The 19,413-nt window shown below is 47.8% G+C and overlaps 1 protein-coding gene across 5 annotated transcripts in view; it reads right to left on the bottom strand.

Annotated features, from left to right (window-relative positions):
• Positions 1-19,413, bottom strand: part of ARHGAP32 (Rho GTPase activating protein 32) — a 187,528-nt gene that overhangs the window by 105,023 nt on the left and 63,092 nt on the right. The window contains exon 1 of one of the 5 annotated variants that reach the window (XM_051812393.1): positions 10,700-10,852. The exons of the other annotated variants lie outside the window; for them this stretch is intronic. The gene's annotated coding sequence lies outside the window, so the exon portion shown is untranslated. Of the gene's footprint in view, positions 1-10,699; positions 10,853-19,413 lie in introns of those variants that run through there. 5 annotated transcript variants of the gene reach the window in all.

Here is a 19,413-nt window from a genome sequence, read left to right as displayed (position 1 = left end):
ATCCTACAGGGAGGACAAGCTTAAAAATGCCTCTAGTTCATGTCTGAGACAAAGAGGCTCAGCTCTGGTAAGCTGGGAGATAAGGGGAGTGATTACAGGAGTCTCCTGCAGAGGGTAATTTATTGGTTATTTCTCCTGCAGAGCAGAACAGCCACAAAGCAGAGGGTGAGTTGTGACGTGGCACATTCAGAATCTCATCAAAGCTCAGTGGTTTTACAGGGCACAAGTGTGAGGGAGCATTTCTCCTCCAGATCCAAACCAAAGCTCTCATCTCTGCTCTCCACAGTGGCTTTGGAAGCTCCTTCTCCCCCTCCAAGAATAATCCTCACATCCAGCATGGAGCAGAGCAGCAGGACTTTGAGAGGCTCATTTGTTTGTCTGGAGCTCCAGGATTTCAGCCTGACTGTGAACCTGCCTGGGAGGCACCAGGACATGCCACGTTCCCTCCCACAGATCCCAGAGGCAGCTGCTGTGGCCCTGTTTCACTTGTCAGTGTGACCACAGGCAGAAAAACAATTAAAAGACAGCTTTTGACATCCCTGAAATAATTTCTTTGCTTCGAACCACAGCCAGAGTCTTGTGTGCTCCTCTTAAAAACTTCAAGAATCATTTCAAGAGAAGCACTACATGAATCTGCTGCCAGGACTAGGATTGTTGGCCACTAAATTATGCACCAATAATGTCACTAATGCCTCTTTCAGGAGCCAGTCCCTGGTGTGCAAATACAGCACAGCTGCAGACTTTTTGACTTTCTACTGGTTCCAATCAGTGTATCATAAAGAAGTGCCAAACCCTCACCAGGTAAGACTTGGCTTTGCAAGGTCAGTGGGGCACATCTGTGCTCCTGACCCCCAGATGTCAAAATAAGCTCTTTTAGATAGTTTTGGCTTTCATTTCCTTGTTTCCCTTGTTTGCTGAGTGATGGTGACTCCACCACCCAGCTCTCCTGATGAAAGAATCATTTGTGAGAAGCCTGGGAAGTGTAGATTTGATTCATTTATGAACTTATTTATTTCAACTTCTGCTCAGAAAGCCCTGAACACACTGATCTCACTCTCACACATCACATATGAGTAACACAGAGCCATGGTGGAGAGCTGCCATTCAGATACTGCTTCAATACAATTAAAAAGATTAAAAAAGAAGAGAACAAAACATAAAAGAAAAAATCCCAAACAAATCCCCCTCACCAACAGAATTAGAGTTAAGGTTAGAGTGGGAGGCATCCAATAATGAGATGATAATTAATTAGAGAATGAGAACTGTAAACTGGGAAAATAATCTTGATTCCTTCTCCCTCCAAGTCTCCCTGTTTCCAAATAGAAGGAGGAGATCATTAATCCCAAACTCCAAACCTGCTGCATTACCTGTGCAGGTAATGATGTAAACTTTAAGCAAACTTTAATTAAACTAATCCAGTGAGACCCCATCTCTCATCAGAGGTGTGGGGCTGGGACCCAACCAGGGAGAAACACTCCAGAGAGCAAACGGAGTGGGGTTTCTGTGGCTGGGTTTTGGTAGCGGGGGGGCTACAGGGGTGGCTTCTGTTAGAAGCTGCCAGAAGCTTCCCCTGTCCCGTGCAGCCAATGCCAGCCGGCTCCAGGACGGAATTCCTGCCTCTGGCCAAGGCCAAGCCAGTCTGGAGCGACAGTAACACCTCTGTGGGATAACACATTTAGGAACAGAAGAGTGTTGCACAGAAAGAATTCCAGCCAGGGAAGAGCAGAGTGAGAACATGGGAACAGCACTGCAGACCCCAAGGGCAGTGCAGAAGGAGGGGCAGGAGGTGCTCCAGGTCCCTGCAGCCCGTGGGGCAGAGCAGGGGGGGCAGCTGTGCCCCTGTGCCCATGGGGGAGCCCACGCTGGAGCAGGGGGATGCAGGAAGGAGGCTGTGACCCCGTGGCAGGCCCAGGATGGAGCTGGGTCCTGGCAGGGACCTGCAGCCCGTGGAGAGGGAAGCCCAGGCCCCGGAGCAGGGTTTTCCCAGGCAGGACTCGTGGCCCCTGTGGGGGACCCACGTCAGTACAGCTCATTCCTGAAGGACTGACCCCACGGAAGAGTGACCCACGGGACAGCAGGTTGGGAAGAGCTGCTGCCCGAGGGATGGACTCACGCTGAGAGGTCCATCGAGGACTGTCTGCCCACGGGAGCAGGGGAAGGGCTCCAACTCCTCTCCCTGAGCAGCAGCAGAAACGACTGACCGTGACCCCCATTCCCGTCCCCCTGCACTGCTGGGGGGGAGGAGGGAGAACATGGAAGGAAGGAGGGGTGGGGCGAAGCTGTTTTCAAGACTGGCTTTTTTCTCGCTCTTTGGCTCTTATCCTGTTAGTAGTAAATATAAGTACTATCCTCACTTTGAGTCTGTTCTGCCCGTGAAGGTGATCAGTAAGTGACCTCTCCCAGCTCTTACCTCTACTCATGAGTTCTGAACTGTTTTTCTCTCTCCTCTGTCCAGTTGCAGAGGGAGAGTGAGAGAGTGGCTTTAGTGGGTACCTGGTATCTGGCCAGGTCAACCCACTACACACCTGTAGAATAACTCCTACAACCTCCTGCAGCTGATTTCAGTATTCTCAATATTTCAATATCCCACACAGCATCTCCCCAGTTCTTATCTAAATTCCTGGGAAAATGATGCACTGATTGGAGCTAGTAGAGAGCCAAAACATCTACAGCTTATGCTGTATTTGCACACCAAATATTATTATTATTGATCCATAATATTAATTATTAATATTTATTATTGTTAGTTACAATTATATTATTATAAATATATTGTAGATATAATCATATAATAGTATAAATATATCAAAATATGCACATATAATTATATTATTTGTGGTACAAATATATTTATATAATTAATATAATAAAATGTATTTAGAATATAAGTAATATGATATACAGTTATATTTATATTACAAATGTGACATCTATTTTAAGTTTGCTATAAAGTACAAGCAAGGTGAGTCTCATTTACACACCTTCCCCTCCACTGTCCCCACACAACCGAGGGGCAGCACACAGCACAGAGGCCCAGGCAGGCTGAGGAGGTCCTGGGATATTTGAGTCCCCCAGCTCAGGAGGATGTGATGGGCACAGGGGGATGGATCAGCCTCCTGGCCAAGCACAGAATCCCCCTGGTTCCATCCCAAACACATCCCACCTGCAGGAACCCCAGGAAGGGATGGCAGGAATGCCGACCAAGCCTCTGCCAGGAGTTTTCGGGCAGTGGAAAGGCTGATGCTTTTCCTGGCAGAGGTTGTGTCATTGTTCCAAGGAAACCTGGGGATCTTTGCACGTTTTTCCGAGCTGGAATTTAAGGTTCAATCCCTGGCAAAGGCACAGGGAACTGCAATTGCTGCTGCTCACACTCGGCCACAGCAACAGCTCCTGAAGTCTCCAACCATGTTCCATTTGAGAACTTTTCTGACAGTATTAGGAATGACTTTTTTTAATTTCTTCCTAAGCCACCACACTTTTTAATGTCTCCTGGATGTTTCCCCTCCCTTAATTTATGATGTTTGTGCAATTTAGCAAGTCAGAAGAGGGCAAAGCCACAGGCCCAATGCACCTTCGTGCATGGCTCTGGAATGTGAGCCTTGGGTGAAAAGTGTGTCTGGTGGCCAGGAGAAAGAAATGTGAGGTTTATTTCCCTGTGAAACATTACCCGGAAGGGCCTCACCACCCTTCCAGGGAACAATTCCTTCCCAATATCCCATCTATCCCTGTCCTCTGGCACTGGGAAGCCATTGCCCCTTGTCCTGTCCCTCCATCCCTTGTTCCAAGTCCCTCTCCAGCTGGGTTTTATTAAAAAAAAAAAAATTCTAAGGCTCAAATATCTTTGGGACAAATCCTGAAGAAATTAAAAGCCTTAAAACTGTTCAAACTCTGAGATGCTGCTTTTCTTACCTCTCTCAGCTCCAGGCCATCACAGAGAGAACTTGCACTACCCCCTGAATTAACCTGCTCATTCAAACACCACCTTCATTACCCACTCCATTACTTACAGAAGCTGCTTTTGTAATGGGGCACCTTCAAGATCTACCTTTTATATATTTGAGAATTTTATTTTATTATATTTGAAATTTTAGGTTGGCAAATCTCCTCAAACAGGGAAATATTTCCCACCTAATTACTCTGACAGCACAAATGTATTTATCTGGTCTGGTTTGCCTCACTCCAGCTTTATCTTGCTAAATGTACTAATTATCCTCCCCCGCACTTCCCATCTCCTGCTTTCTCCTTCTCATCCCCAACAGTGGCTTCAGAGCAGGAAAAGAACATTTCTAACAGAGTGGCTTCTTTACCAACCATAAATATCCTGAAGTAATGATCAAAGTAAAGATAAGAAAGACTTGTTTAAATAATATTTTTCTATCTGAAGCTCCATTTCTTTCCTGATATTTGACATCATCCCTTTGACAACTCCAAAGCAGTACTCAAGAGCAGCAAAAAAGACATATAAAATCAAACAGAGCTTAAGAAGAGAAAAAAAGAAGATGCATCTCCTGTAATGCCACACGGATCACTACTCCAGGCTGGACACTATCTCTGGATAGTCCATGGGCCTGTCACACTCAGCACCAGGGTGAGCAGAGATCCAAGCACAGCTCTCCCAGGACGGCTGGATTTTGGTCTTTAAGGACCCTTCCAGCCCCAACTATTCTGTGATTCTATGATTTTCATGTCCCTTTTTGTAAAGTGTCTGTGACATCGTGTAGGAGGGTTTGGATGCTGGAATTAAACTCAAAGGCACCTCTGCAGTAAAAAGGCAAAGTGTCTCCATGAAGAGATCCTCCTTCCTCCCCATGGATTGAGCAGAGTACAACAGGAAACATCACTGGAATGTGTGAGGATAGAGGTGAACCTGAATCATTGAATCCCAGTGGTTTGGGTTGGAAAAGACCTTAAACCAACCCAGATTCACCCCCTGCCATGGGCAGGGACACCTTCCACTAGCCCAGGTTGCTCCAAGTCCCGTCCAACCTGGTCTTGGACATTTCCAGGGATCCAGGGGCAGCCACAGCTTCTCTGGGCAACCTGTGCCAGGGCCTGCCCACCCTCATAGGGAACAATTCCTTCCCAATATCCCATCTATCCCTGCCCTCTGGCAGTGGGAAGCCATTCCCTGTGTCCTGTCCCTCCATCCCTTGTCCCCAGTCCCTCTCCAGCTCTCCTGGAGCCCCTTTAGGCCCTGCCAGGGGCTCTCAGGTGTCCCTGGAGCCTTCTCTTCTCCAGGTGAACCCCTCCAGCTCTCCCAGCCTGGCTCCAGAGCAGAGGGGCTCCAGCCCTGGAGCATCTCCATGGCCTGCTCCAGACTCACTCCAGCAGCTCCACGTCCTTCTGCAGTTGGAGCCACAGAGCTGGACACAGTAAATTCCTTTCCCAGCAGACACAAGTTCCCATCAAATCACAGGTGAACTCAGCAGCTGAATTTTATGCAAGTACCAGCACTAAGTAAATGTAAAAGGTTGTGGGATGTGGATTCTGCCCGTAGTTACTTTCAGAACTATTTTAAGATGGCAAATCACACGAGACAGTTTTTTCCTGTGGCAGGATGATTGTTCAGCATCCCTTCAACTGAGCTTCACCTTCAAGACTAATAAATCCTCCTACGGTTTATAAATATGCACAGCCAGAGAAAAGGGCAGGTCCCTGCAGGACCCTCAGGGTGCTTTAATCCTCCTGGATGCAGGAATAGTTCCACATGTGCCTTATATGCATCAGAACAGCTCTTCTTTGGGCTGTTTTGTTCTTTTGTTTGCACTCTAAGCTTCCAGTGAGGTCATGCCCAAGTATCCTGGTACCTCTGGGAGAGGTGAGAACAGCTGGGACACTCCTAGAGGTCCCTCACAAATCCAAACTCCTGCAGAGAACAACTTTGAAAACACACAGTCCCAGAACGGTTTGGGGTGGAAGGGACCTCAGAGATCATCTATTCCACCTCTGCCATAGGCAGGGACACCTTCCACTAGCCCAGGTTGCTCCAAGCCCTGTCCAACCTGGCCTTGGACACTTCCAGGGACGGGGCAGCCACAGCTGGAGAAGGGTGGAGACAGGGGGGAGTGCTGGGCTCCCATCCTGACCAGGACAGCGAAAAACAGAGCTCCTGTGGTGGCACAGGCTGCTCTTTACATCCACAGCACCTGAGCTCTTCCCAGAGGAAGGGCAAATGGCACCAGCAAAGAAGGGCATCTCGTGAGATTTAATTGCTCCAGGATTTTAGAGGTTAATTCCAGTTGTGGTGCTGGACAAAGGTTACTGAGGCTGTTCCCACTGCTGCCCACAGGCTTTGGCTCTGCCTTCAGAGCAGGGAACTGCCCTTGCTCAGGCACAGTAGAGGAACAACCCCAAAACCCAGCAGAGACAAAAAATCCATGGCAGGAGCCAACTTTGCAATTCAACACCAGCTTTTGGCACTGGGTGAAGTTCTCAGCATCTGATGGTGTTCCTGCCATCACATCAGTGTGCAGTCAAGGTTGTTTTGGTGGTGATCAACCCGCCCCCAGGTTTCAGCAGCTGCCCCTCAGGGGTTTGTCCATGTGCAGAAGCCCCCTGTGTGAGGAGGAATTGAGGAGGGATCTCTCACAGGGGCTGGGAAGGGGCTGCTTGTGCAACTACACTCCAGGGAAGACTCCCCTGCAAACACAGTACCTCTGAGCTGCTGCTTTGCACTGTCCCAGGGACTGGGCAGGACAGGCCCCTCTGCTCAACCATACAAAGGATAAGGCATGTGAAGGAATATTAATAATAACATCTAAGCCAGAAATACAAAATAAATGTAATAAACCAGAACACCTGCCCAGTGCCACACAGTAAGAGGAGAGGGAAGGCAATTCCTTGGGAATTCTACCCTTCCCAATCTCCCCTTCTGGAGAGGTGGGTCCTGCCCATGGCAGGCTGCTGCTCCCAGACCAGCACACAGTTGGTGCCTCTCTGAAGATGCATCAGGAGTAACCTTGACATAATTTCATTCACTGCAGTCAGAAATGCACAGCTTGGGAATATCCCCCCCTCAATCCCCAATCCCAGGCTGAGCTGCCAACGCAGGCAGTTCATGTATAGCTGCTGGAGTCTGTTTGTTTTAATTCTTAAGCCAAGTCTATTTGATGCCTAAGCTTGTTGGGACATAAAATCTCAGAGAGTTCTATCAGAGATACTTTCCCCGTTTTCTCATGTGGTCTCACCCTTTTATTTCCTCTAAATGTGTAAGAAGGTCAATCTTCAGAAGCAATGAAATATTCATAAAAACTTCTTAGATGCAGCCACTGGGGACTCCATTAGGCAAAAACAACTTCTGAGCGTCTGAAAACTCAATGTTTTCATGGAGTTAAAATATCTGATGTTATTAAAACCGAACCAAGGAACACCCCTGTGTGTGGCTCCATGCAGAGCTGTACCTTGGGCACTGGTGATTGGCAAAGAGGGCACAACATCCTGGATGGCTCCATGGGCTCCATTTGCCGCCTGGGGGGGGTTAGTTGGAATTTCATGGCTTTGTGTTTTGTCTTTAAAGCTCTGTATGAACTGACCATTGAGAAACTCCCTCGCTCTGTGTATTCCAGGCTACAGAAACTATGGCCAGAAAATAAACATTGCTGAGCTTCTCACATTGAAGCCGCTGTGCTGAAAACTGCTTTTTTCACCTTAGTTGGGTGAAAACTGGATTTTCTGGCTCCTCCATGTGACACAGAATCTCTCTCACTTGGAATGAAACTTGGGAAGACACGGGAGAAATGCAGAGCCACTCCCAGATTTGCTTCACATCTTCCCTGCACACTTTCTGCTTCCATGACAACCTCACTTCCTTCTCCTTCTCTCAGGGGGACACTATTCCCAGGCTTTGGGCTTTCAGAGGACAACATGAACCACAACCCTGAGCAGAGGCTCCCAAACCAGGACAGGGGAGGCTGTTCTTCCACCAGACTGGTAATAACTTACACATGGGGACAATGGAAAGTCCCTACACTTGGGAACTGTGACCACAGCTGGGGAGTCACTGCCAGAGCATGGACTGGTTCAGGCAATCATGGTCCTTCTGCAAACTAAGGTCAGGAGGCCATTCCCAGCCCCATTCCCCAGCAGCCCCAGGGATCAGCAATGAACTCCGTACTCTGCTCCATGGATGTGCTCCAGGGAGTCAGAACCAGCAGATAAAGGAGCAGAATCTGCTGCTGACTCCCCTCTCCTACTCCTGACCACCAAGAGACACCCTGAGGGATAGAACACAAAGGAGAAGGTTTTGCCAGCACACCTCTGCTGGGAATCCAAAGCACAGCTCTTCCAGAGGGAGGGAAGGGGCAGCCCAGCCCGGGAGAACTGCTGCGTCTGGTCCAGCACACACAGAGCCTCCACTGTGGCACGTTGTGATGAAATGGTTGTGCTGTTGTTTGGACAAACAGCACATTCCAAGCTGACAGCACAGGGGGATGTGTGATGTCCTGCTCCACAGCGTGTTCCCAGAGCAGGAACAGCCTGGATACCCTCACCTCCAGCAGGGATCCCCACAGCCCCGTGGGGCTCTGCTGCACTGACCCCAGGGCTCCCAGGGAAAGGAAAGAACTGTGCTGCAGCAAAAGGAAATGAAAATAACCTTGGGGTGCACGACTTACCCCTCTCAAATTCAATTTCTATAAAACAATATCGCATAAATAAAACATTTCCTTCATAAAAGCAATTGCGAAGCTGGGTTAAATGACTAAAGGCACAGGTTCCCATTAATGCCACACTGCTGACAGCAGATAATTCCAAATAACACTGGAACTCCTGGCACAGATGCCTCCAGGTACCACAAACCAGACCCCAAGCAAAGGGGTTTGATGTAAAAAACTTTGAAAACATATTTGAGTGACTTTACAGAAAACATCTTTTGGAGCATTTTGGGATCAGGGAGAGGATTTTGAACTCCTTGTTTTGTTTCAAACTTCTGAGATTCGACTCATTAAGTTGCACAGGAGGAGGAGTTTGACCCCCCCATCTCCAGAGCAGACTGAGTTGTTCCCTAGGAATTCCCAGCTTTTAAAATGGGAAAGAGGAGGAAGAGAAGGAGGGAGGGAAGGAGGGAGGAAGGAAGGAAGGAAGGAAGACCTTGGTTATTCACAGAAGTGTGTTGTAAGGAATCAGCATAAGAAAAGATCCACAAGTCCAATAAATAGCTTCCAAATCATTAATTTAATTCTCAGAGTGGCTGAATTTTGTGTACGAGAAGCTCTGCCACCAAACTGTGCAGGAATTTGAAAGCTGCCAGTCCAAACAGTCCTGGCTTCTCTGCTGGGGCTGTTCAGCCAAACACATAGAAATATAATACAAAAACCTGACAGTTTCTTTAACTCATGGCAAATAATAATCTCAGATTTTTGAGTATCTCAGGTGCTGCATCACCAGCAACACCAAACAAACCCTCAAAGGAAAGGTGTCACTCAGCCCGATCAAATAATGCAGGAAAACAAAGTCTGGGAAGAGATTCCCTCTCTTCACATATGCAAATCTGTGAACAAGGGATAAAAGGCTCAGTGGGCCTTAGGAAAAGCAAGGAGCAAAGACAGGCAGGAAATAGGAAGTGGTTTAAGTCCAAGTCTCCTCCACAAAAGCCAAGGAGCTGAGCCAGCACACAGGGAGCACTGGGACACATCCTGACACACAGTGACTGACACTGCCAAAAGGAGCCAGGGCAATTCTCATCATGTTTTTCCAGGGTGTTGCAGATGCTGTGACAGATCTGTGCTGCTTTTGAGAGCCTGGAGTGGCACTAAGCTCCTGTGGCAGGATTTCTGAGGTGGGCACGTGGGCAGAGTTGTTCCTAGAAAGCCCAGATGCTGATTTTGTCTGGTTAATAATTTACAGGCTATGAATTAAGAGATGCATGTAACCTAAAACCATTCTGTCAACCACAGATTTTTTTCTGGTTCCTGTCAGACTGACATCTAACATGAGTATTGTGTGTCCCTGCACCTGATGGAAGATTTATTCAAGTCTGCTACACAAACATTCAAATCTTTATCAAAAAGAAACACGTAATAAAGGTCTACAAAATTGCCCAGGTAAAAGGTCAGAGTTGATACACATTCACTTTATCAACTGATACTGCTTCATATTCAAAAGATTATTTTTAAAGATGCATGAAAGATCAAAGCAAAGGAAATAAATGATAAAATCTCATTTTAAAAGGAAACCTTTGCTAACCCTACTCTCACACAAAGGATGTGTTCTAGGCATTATTAGCAACAGTTTGGAACACAGAACATCCAATATACTCACTCATTTACTGTCCTCTCATTCCTCTAACTAGTAGAAGATGCACTAAAGGTTTAAAAACGTGTGTCTCGATGGCCACTGCAGAAAGCACTGCTGGGATGTTCCCCAGCCCCACTCCCAGTTAAGTCCCTCTGCTTCATTAATATGATTTCAGACTGACTTCCTCAGTGCAAAAAGCTCTTCCCAAAGGACACAGGTTAATCCCTGGAAGGAGACCCACAGTTTGCACTGTCCTGAGCTTTGTCATGTGAGATAGTCTGCACAGAAATACCAGCACCCCCTGTAAACTCCCTCTGCTGTGGTCCTGTTCAACTGGGACTGAATCCTCTTTATTGCCCCCCTGCAGGGGCCCTGCCAGCTGGCTTTGTGGGATCCCTGGGATTCCACGGAGCCAGCAGACCCAAGGGATCTCACAGCCAGCACAGAGGGGCTGGGCACGACTTACCCCTGCTCCAAAGCTCCGTCCTTCCCATGGATGGATCCCCAGCCCAGGCCTAACCCCTGCAGGTCCCTCCGGAGCTTCCCAGCAGCTGACTGAAAGGACCGAGCAGGCATCGGCTCCGAAAGGCAGGAACTCCGGGCTGGGAATCACATCACCCTCGCCGTGCTGCCGCCCCGGAGCCGCTCCTGCAGCTCAGCATTCCAGGGAATCCCGCCGGGGCTGTGCCCGCCCGGCCCCGAGCGCCGCTCCCGCACTGCCCATTTCATGCTCGGTTTGCGGCGCCGAGGAATCGCCGGGTCCCCTCCTCTGCTCGGGAAGGTCCCGCAGGACGAGCCGGGCCGTTCCGGGAGAGCCAGGAGAAACAGGGAGGCAGGGAATGCAGGCAGGGATTGCGCTCCCGGGGCTGCGGCTCCAGCCCGAGAGGAGAGGGAAAAAAATGCCAGCAACTGCCATCACATGCTGAAAGCAGCTCGGGCTGAGGCTGAGTGCCGGGGGATGGCTCGGGCTGAGGCACAGCCGAGCGCTCAGTGTGAGGCACGGCCGATTCCTCACGGCCCGTCCTTCCCAGCGCCAGGAAATTCCTGCCCGGTCCCGGAGCTGTGCGAGCTGCAGAGCAGGGCAGGATGTGTGCCCTGGGGCTGAGGGACAACAGCTCCTGCTCACTGCTTACTCCCTAAAGCACACAAGGATTTAAGGATGAAAACTTTGCTGTCAGAACCTCCCCTGGTCAGGGAACAGCCCTGAACATGTCCACGTGTCCGAGGGCTCCGCGTGTGACCACGGAACGAATGATCCTCATCTGCAAAATCCAACATCCTTCACTGGCTGCATTTTATCATTCAGCACCTGAGCCCCAATAACCACGAACAAGGAGATCACCCCTGCCCCAAGACCCAAAACTCTGGGTTCAATTTTATGTGTGCGTGGTAATTTAACCCCTCAAAGAACGATCTCATTCGAATGACTCTGACAAACAGCACAGTGTGTGCTGCTGCTGCTGCTGCAATTCCACAGCACTTCTGCCAGTCCAGAACAGCCAGGTCTGGTCCTTCCTTCCTTCCTTTCCTACCAGAAGGAGGTATTTTGGGAATCACAGGCCATGGAAGTGGTTCTACCACAGCCAGCCCACCCCTGCCTGGGGTTTATTCCACCACTGAAGGAGGGATTGCAATCAGCTCCCTCTTCTCACGTCCACCTGTCTGAACTCCAAGGTTAACATGGAAATCTTAAAATCTGAAACTTTCTTAGCACAAATTCATGCTTTTATTGTAAAATTTGGCTAAAGAGCTCCCTGGCCAGATCCGGGTGTAATTCTGCAGTCCCAGCCAGGGAAGTTGTAAAACACAGATCACGAGTTCAGCCCGTCCTCAGAAGCTGCAGGTCCCTGCCAGTGCCTTCACCTTCCAAGAGCCAAGAAGGGCTTTTACCCTGAATATGTCAGAAGTCAGTCTTGCATTTAATTTATTATTTTACTGTAGATGATGCCCTGTTTGAAGCAGCCACTATACCCGGGGTGTACGGTCAGTCCCAGACATGGGCTGGGCAGCCCAGAGATGACAGGGAATGATCCCACCAGCACCAGTGGGGTTATCGGAGTGCTCTGTTCCACCAGCATCACACAGCAGCAATTCCCCACAGGTTCACATTTTAAGTCTAACTCTGCAGAGAACAGATTTCCAAAGTCTCTTGCACACTTTTCAGAGTTATTTCTTTACCAAGTGCATTCTAAGGGACAGAGGGTACAGAGAACTCTGCCCGTTCCAGCCCTGATACCCACATTCCTGCCTATGGACAATTCTCCCAATTTTCCCCTTTTCTTGCCTAAACTGACAACACACTTTAATCTATTTACATGTCCCTTGTCCATATCTTATGTGTTAGTGTAACAAAAACATCCCTGATGCCCAATAAACATCTCTACATGACTGTAAGGACAATTAACCAGCTTTCCTCCCTTTCACAATTACAATAAAGTCCAGTGTAGTATAGCACAGTACAGGAGCAAACACTTTCAGCACAGGACCATATAACTTTAGTATAGGAAAATGCATTTTCAGTATAGGAACATACACTTTTCCAGCCTTCTCCATCAGCTGATAGCGATTTCCCCCTCTTCAAAGTTTCTCTTTGTTCTTTCAGCTCTGAAAATACCCTGGAGAATTCATAATGCTCAATGCAAGCTGGTTCAAGAATTGAAAATTAGCATTGTTAGAAAGAAACTCTGCTTCTTTCCCACCCACTGCCCTATTTCTCCCAACCCCTGGAAATTTCCTGTCCATTAAAGCGTCAAGAAGACACTTCAAGTGTTACACTGGGAAACTTATCAGGAGGTGCCATATGTTCAGGGGGAACAAGCTGGGAAAATTCATGAGATTGCTTCTCATACCCCCCCAAGGAAAAGAGATCATGGGATGCTGCAGCACCAAAAAACATTCAGGGGAAGAAGGAAATCAGTGCCTTATAAATTATATAGTCTAAAACACCCCCAAGAGCAGCCTGATTTTGTGCAAACAGGGCAGTGATCAGGAAGAAGGAGAAGGAGCCTTTCCTGTCCTGTTCTCTCCTCAGAGTCCCTCAGCCCATCTAAATCTCAATTTCCTCCTGCACCTGCTCTTCTCTGATACAACTGAAAAGCAATTCCTGACACAGAGCTGGTGCCACTGCACATCATTCTCTGCAGCCTGGCCTGTCATGGACAAAGGGATTATGGACAGTGACAATGAGGAAAATCTCTTCTGAGCATGGAAACATATTTGCTGAGGCAAAGAGCACCTGAAATGACCTGTGAGAGGCAGGAGAGGGATGTCTGAATGATGGTCCCTGCCAGAAATCAGCCTGTATTTTGATAGCTAATATCACAGAATCATTAAAGTTAGAAAAGACCTCCGAGATCATCAAGTCCAATCTTTGACTGAAGAATTAGCCTGTATGACTTATAAATACATGGAGCTGAAAAGGGTCTTACCAGTGCAAGACAAGCCTGATCACAAATTTTGCTCCCTCTTATAAACTGGCTGTGCTATTTGCTCACAAAATTCCTACCAGAGAGTGATTTCCTTCTTAGAGGGAAATTATATAAATAAATAAGTATAAACCAGAAAAGCTCCCATTCCCTCAACTGACAAATCACATTTTAACCAGCCCCAACATGGACTATTCTCTAAATTGAGTTTATTAAATGAAATCATTGCTCTCATCCTTACAAACAACACCCAGCTCTCACCAGCAGAAGCAGATCAGGAACTGAATTTCAAACTCTGCAATAATTTTCAGGTTTACAAAGCCCAGCAGCACACCCCAAACTGTCTGTGCTGAGGGCACTGGTGCTGAAGGGAACTCAGCTGGGTTAATCCACATTCATCTCCAGGGCACTCTGAGCAGCTCTTCACCCCCTGCCTGGGGCACCGAGGCACAGCCAGGTCTCAGGATGGGCTCTGTTCACCTCCTGGGTACTGGGGGTGTTACTGGAATCAGGGATGAGCCACGGCCACCACTGGGAATTTGAGAGTGCAGTCAGTGTGCTGCACAACCCGGGATCATCTCTTCATTGGGAAGTTCTCTGGAGGAATAATGCAAAATTTTCAACTCTTTCTAGAGAAATCATCTTCCTCAGTCCAACAGACCCATTCCCCAAGTGACACATTCAAAATCTACAAGGTCCCCAGGAACCCAAATCAGATCACTCTGTTGGACAAGAATCAGCCAAAAGTGACCCTGTGTGTCCTGCCTGGGACAAACCCCTGCCTGACCCCCTACAGCACAACAGCACCAGGCAGTTGTTCCTCTCTCACCCCTCTGAGCTGAACAAACAGTTAAATAAAAATCATTCTGTCTGCAAACCAAACTCTGCTTCCAACAGAAATTCCCAAAAAATTGTAACTCCTCCCACTGCAGGCCCAGAGAGCAAACCCAGCCTTCTCCAAAGGAAACCACCCTCAGTCACTGGGAGGGTAACACCAAACATGGTAAGGGGCACTGGGACACTCCAGGCACACCCTGGTGGGCCAGTCCTCACCCCACAGGCCGTGTTCTCAAAGGGAAAAGGGAATATCTTCCATGTTACTGCTCAAAGCAAAGCTCATTCAGCTAATGAGGGGTTCCCACAGCCACAGCTGGCCAGGCTGAAATGCAGGAACTTCAGGGCTCTGAGAGGATTCTGCCATGGCTGGTAATTTAAAAAAACTGAAATATGCCACTGACCTTCCTCCTCTCCACAAAGGACATGTTTTTCAAAGTTCTCAGTGAAATACAGAGCATTTCCTCCCTGAATGGCTCCAGTTTCTGTTGTTGTTGTTTGGGTCTGTGTTGATTAACACATGTAAATAAAGGCAGCTGGTGTTACCTCTCTGTTTCCATTTCACACCCTATTAAAGCCTGGTTTCACAATTAATTGAAAGCAAAATGAGATTATTCAGAAATAAATCCTCCCTGGTAGCCTCACCGTGCTGAGGTCTGGGGAGACCCAGCCCCTCTCCTGGCAGCATCCAAAATTCAGTTCTTGGATATCACACAACACCACCAAAAACAGGGCTGGAAAAGGAAGTGAGTCTGCAACCACCTCACCCACATTACCCTCCTCAGAACAGGACAGGGAGGGCTTCTTCTGTCCTACTGACAGGAAAACTGTATTATCCCATGTGTAGAATTTAAGAGATCAAAGTCCAAATGAAGACAAGGTGAGAGATGAAAGAATGTTTGTCCTGCACCCAAACTATTGAACCACAGGTGCAGAGAAGAGCCCAGAGAGGTTCAAACTCCTCCAGGAGTGATTTGACTCAGTGTGGATTCACAGTTGTGTTTTATCAGCCAGGAAAGCACAACAAACGGGATACAAACACCTCTGGCCATGCTCTGAACACCAAAAACTAATTTATGGCACAAGTATAAATGATACAATATCAGCCCACAACTACAGAAATCTCCCTCTTGGGCTGGGCACATTAGCAGTGCTTCCTCACTCCAAAAAACCCCAAGCAATGGTCAAGATGAGAATTATGGAAACTGAAAGTTCACAATGCTAAGATTTAATTACAACCATCTCCACCAAATCAGGGAATCACAGAATCCCAGAGTGGTTTGGGTTGGAAGGGACCTTAAAGCTCCTCCTGCCATGGGCAGGGACACCTTCCACTAGCCCAGGTTGCTCCAAGCCCTGTCCAACCTGGCCTTGAGCACTTCCAGGGATCCAGGGGCAGCCACAGTTTCCCTGGGAAAAATGCAGCTGTTTGGAGCTGGAATGAGATGCAGGGAGGAACTGCTGCCATGAACTTCCCGAGCACAGGAATCCTGAGAGCCCTTTGCACACTAGATGGCATTGCACTGCAAATTATCCCGGGGATCAGAGCAGGATTCTGGAGCCTGAAACAGCAGCAAAATCCTCCTCCTGCTCGTGCAGCCCCGCTCCTTCGTGGCAGTAAAGCTCAGCCCAACTGGGTGAACGTTTTCAGGGCCAGGACAATGGAGACAGCTCTGGAAGAGGGACCAGCACGTGGTGGCTTTGGGCTAAAACAAAGAGGCAATTAAATTAAAGTTGCTGCTTGATTTATGAATTTATTTAAAGGAAAAGTGGCTTTGCCACAAAACAAAGTGTCCTTTCTTTCACTGTCTCCCACTGGACCGAGCAGGATCCTTCCTTTGGCTGTTGCAAATCAACGTGCACAGACCCTCCAACGTATGAAGAGACCATTATTTATATTTATTTACCTCATTCAGGAACTACTTACTCAGAAAAGCCATGAGAATGGGCCAGGAATGAGATTTTTTACAGTTTTTCTCCAGCCTTTTTTAAAAGACTCAGTTTATATATTGGTAATGGATATAAAGGATATATACCATGTAAGGATAGAAGGATATATAAGGATATAAACCACCTCAAAGCTATAACACATTATTGTTTCTGCTTATTGAGAAGTGCACCCATCCATACTCAAAAATAAGACTAAGGCAGTGAATATAAATTTTTATACAGCTCTATAAGATATATACAGTTTTTATCTTCCTGCATATAGCATTTCATAAAACTGCTGATTTTCAAGGAAAGTGCATTAAGATAGCAGAGTTAGTTACAACTATCTTTTCTTCTCTGAGCTCCAAAATCCATTAAATTCTGGGGGAGGTCAGTGACAGTTTTAGTCATAGTCTACTTTTCCATTTGGTGGAAACAAGCACATTATTCCTCTGAGAGCACTGAAAACTGATACAGCCCTGTCATTCCAGGCTATTAGTCTCTTACTCACTTCTTCTGTTTTCTCCCCCACTAAATCAATATTAACATTTTTTCCACGCTGATAAGAATCAAAGTCCCTGGAAAAAATGCCTTCTAAACCTCAGCTATCAGCAGGAGTGCCAAGGGAGAAGAAAAAACAACACAGAACCTCCAGAAACATTAAATTTGATGGGGGAAGAGTGCTGTGGCAAGGAGAGCTTAATTGGCTTAAGGGAGTCATTGATCCTGTCTCTCTGTCACATTTTCTAAGCACCTTTTCCACTCAGATACGTTTCTGCTGTGATTTTTCACCTCCTGTCATCCAAAGAGAGGTATTTGTGTTCTTTGCACTGTGCTGTGCTGAGTAAGATTTCATTTTGCATGTACAGAGCAGCATTTCCAAGGAACCTGCAAAGGCAGGAAACAAAACTTCCTAAAGCACACGAGGGAGAAGCAAATACACCCTGAGGAGCCTGGAAGGCAGAAGCACATTTGGAGGGGCAGGATATGAATAAATCTGAATTCCCATTAGGAACTGCAGCTCCTGGTTTTTCTGTAAGAGTTCTGCTGGGACATGAATAAATCTGAATTCCCAATAGGAATTGCAGCTCCTGGTTTTCCGTAAGAGCTCTGCTGGCACCCAGCCCCACTCTGAGCCCTCTCACAAACAGGACTCAGAGAGGAGGGGAGGTCAGAGGGGCAGTATCAGCATTCCTGAAACTGCAGAGGTGGGACACACTCTCCTCCTAACACCCTCCTTTCCACAGACCTGATTCCAGATGCTCAGGAGAGTATTTCAGCTTATCCTGGTGAGTTCCTGAAGTCTGATTTCAAATCAGTCCCTGTTACCTTTCAGGAGCACTGGAAAACTTGCCATTATTCCATGTTCCACATATTAACTCTATCATTAGGTAGAGAAGGGTCCATATTCTTTGAGCTACTGCTGTGGGTGCACAGCCCCCTTTTAGTCTCAGAGAACGAGCTCAGTGCAATAAGGAATCCCAGAATGGTTTGGGATGGAAGGGACCCTAAATCTCATCTCATTCCACACCTTCCACTAGCCCAGGTTGCTCCAAGCCCTGTACAACCTGGCCTTGAACAACTTCCAGGGATGGGGCAGCCACAACTTCTCTGGCCAACAACAACAAAATGTACCTTTCAAACTATGAAACAGGCTCTGTAGGAGAAGAAATCTTGCTGGTCCAACGTGCACAGGTTTATCCTTCCCCTGTAAGGTCTGCAGGGTCTCCAAAAGCCTTGTCCAACAAAACCAAATGACCCTGTCCCAGGCAGTGACCAGCAGCCACACTTCTTTAAAGCTTCAGAAACAGACTGGAAGCAAAAGCTGACACTTCTCTGAGCAAGAACTCGCAGGCCCAGGCCCAGGATGGGAGGCACTGAGTGGGGAGATCAGTGTTACCATGGGCACCCTGAGAACTCCTTCCCCAGGACAAGCATTATTTATCATCTGGCTAAATACCAACCTCTCCTGCTGACAAGAGGAGCAGCAAACGAAGGCAAATAACGTCCCCTGAGCTGGCAGGAGGAAGTGATAAAAGCTGAGGGGAAACTTATTCCATTTCCTCCCATGACCCCCCAAGTGGGAAGATCAGCCCCCACTCACCTTTGTGAGCCAGGCTGGGTGACACCAGCCCTGGGCTGGGCCTGCACCCCCACAGAAAACAAGGGTCAGGCTGGGACTAACCTGCCCACTGGATGCATTTTCCCAAAACACAGCCCCAGCAAGGGCTGCAGGGCTCCCAGGGCCTCCCAGCAAAGCCCAGGACCTGCAGCTTCCCACTTTGCCAGGCTCGGGCTGGGGGAAGGTGCCAGCAGGATTTTGGGCACACAGTGTGCCCATCATGAGAAATTATACCTTAAACTTCACACCTCAAATCTGCCCCCCTCCAAGAACCTTTTATTAACCAAAGAACCTGCAAGTCCACGTCCCACAGCTGGTTCAGAGGCAAACCTGACATGTGTTTTCTATCACCCCTTGCATTTTTATACAAAAACTTGAGCAAGTGCTAAACATGGAATGGACTAGATGGAAGCACTTTTCCTTCTGGGAAAGGGGGGCTTGGAAATGAGCAGAAAAGGTACTTGGTCAAACTGATTTTCTAAAAAGAAAAGTTTTCCTTGGGGTTAAAACTTCCCTCCTTAACCAGATGTTGCATAAAAACTTCAGCCAGACTAACAGGCTTTAGCAGGAATCTCCAAGGTACTCCCAAAGCTTGGATTTATTGCATCTCTCCCACTCTCCATGGGCACAAACACACCCATCCACAGGTTTCTGTGGACTCTCACAGCTCCAGACCGTGTCATGGTTCAGCCCCAAGTGTGCTGGACAAGCTGTGCCCTGCACAGCCTCTGCTTTTCCTTTGGAGAAGGGAGTGTCCCAAAGTACCTGCAGGCTTTGGCCAGTACCCAACTCACACCAGGACACAGAATTCAAAATACAGCTGGCAAGTAACTGAACAGTTGTGGTGGGTCTAAGGCCTAAATATTTTCT

The sequence above is a fragment of the Manacus candei genome, unplaced genomic scaffold (assembly GCF_025592945.1).
Source record: "Manacus candei isolate 608988 ecotype Guabito, Panama unplaced genomic scaffold, ASM2559294v1 h1tg000086l, whole genome shotgun sequence".
In the NCBI taxonomy this organism is placed as follows: domain Eukaryota; kingdom Metazoa; phylum Chordata; class Aves; order Passeriformes; family Pipridae; genus Manacus; species Manacus candei.
Note: the sequence above shows the minus strand (reverse complement) of the source record. Positions and strands in the feature narration are given on the sequence as shown.